Raw genomic sequence first — 717 nt, forward strand, 5'->3', positions numbered from 1 at the left:
CTATTCAAGCTAACACCTTTGAAATCAAGCCGGGCACTATTCAGATGGTGCAGAATTCTGTTTCTTTTGGAGGAGCGGCAACTGAAGACCCCAACATGCACATAAGGAATTTTGTCGAGATCTGCAGTACTTTTAAGTATAATGGCGTGACTGATGAGGCTATCAAGTTGAGGCTTTTCCCATTCTCACTGAGGGATAAAGCTAAAGACTGGTTACATTCTGAACCAGCTGGGTCCATCACTACGTGGCAAGATCTTGCGCAAAAGTTTCTGGTGAAGTTTTATCCAATGGCAAAGACTGCTGCTATGAGGAGTGCTCTTACTCAGTTTGCGCAGCAACCTACAGAATCTATGTGCGAGGCTTGGGAACGCTACAAGGAAATGTTGAGAAAATGTCCACATCATGGAATGCCGGATTGGATGGTAATCACTGGTTTTTATAATGGTTTGGGGGCCCAATCTCGGCCCATACTCGATGCAGCAGCTGGAGGAGCCTTATGGGCTAAAAGCTATACTGAGGCGTACAATCTTATTGAGACGATGGCTGCAAATGAGCATCAAAACCCAACTCAGAGGATGACAACAGGCAAGGTAGCAGGTATTTTGGAAGTTGATGCAGCCACCGCTATTGCAGCCCAGCTCCAAGCGCTATCAATGAAGGTTGATTTTTTGGCTACGTATGGAGTTAATCAAATAGCTATGGTTTGTGAGCTTTGTT

The 717-nt window shown here is 45.2% G+C and overlaps 1 non-coding gene across 1 annotated transcript; it reads right to left on the reverse strand.

The window, feature by feature from the left end:
• Positions 1-302: 302 nt before the first annotated feature.
• Positions 303-409, reverse strand: LOC141687865 (small nucleolar RNA R71). The gene has a single exon (XR_012561344.1). It is a non-coding gene; the product is annotated as a small nucleolar RNA R71 (small nucleolar RNA).
• Positions 410-717: the final 308 nt, after the last annotated feature.

This window comes from Apium graveolens, chromosome 9, assembly GCF_009905375.1.
Source record: "Apium graveolens cultivar Ventura chromosome 9, ASM990537v1, whole genome shotgun sequence".
NCBI lineage: Eukaryota > Viridiplantae > Streptophyta > Magnoliopsida > Apiales > Apiaceae > Apium > Apium graveolens.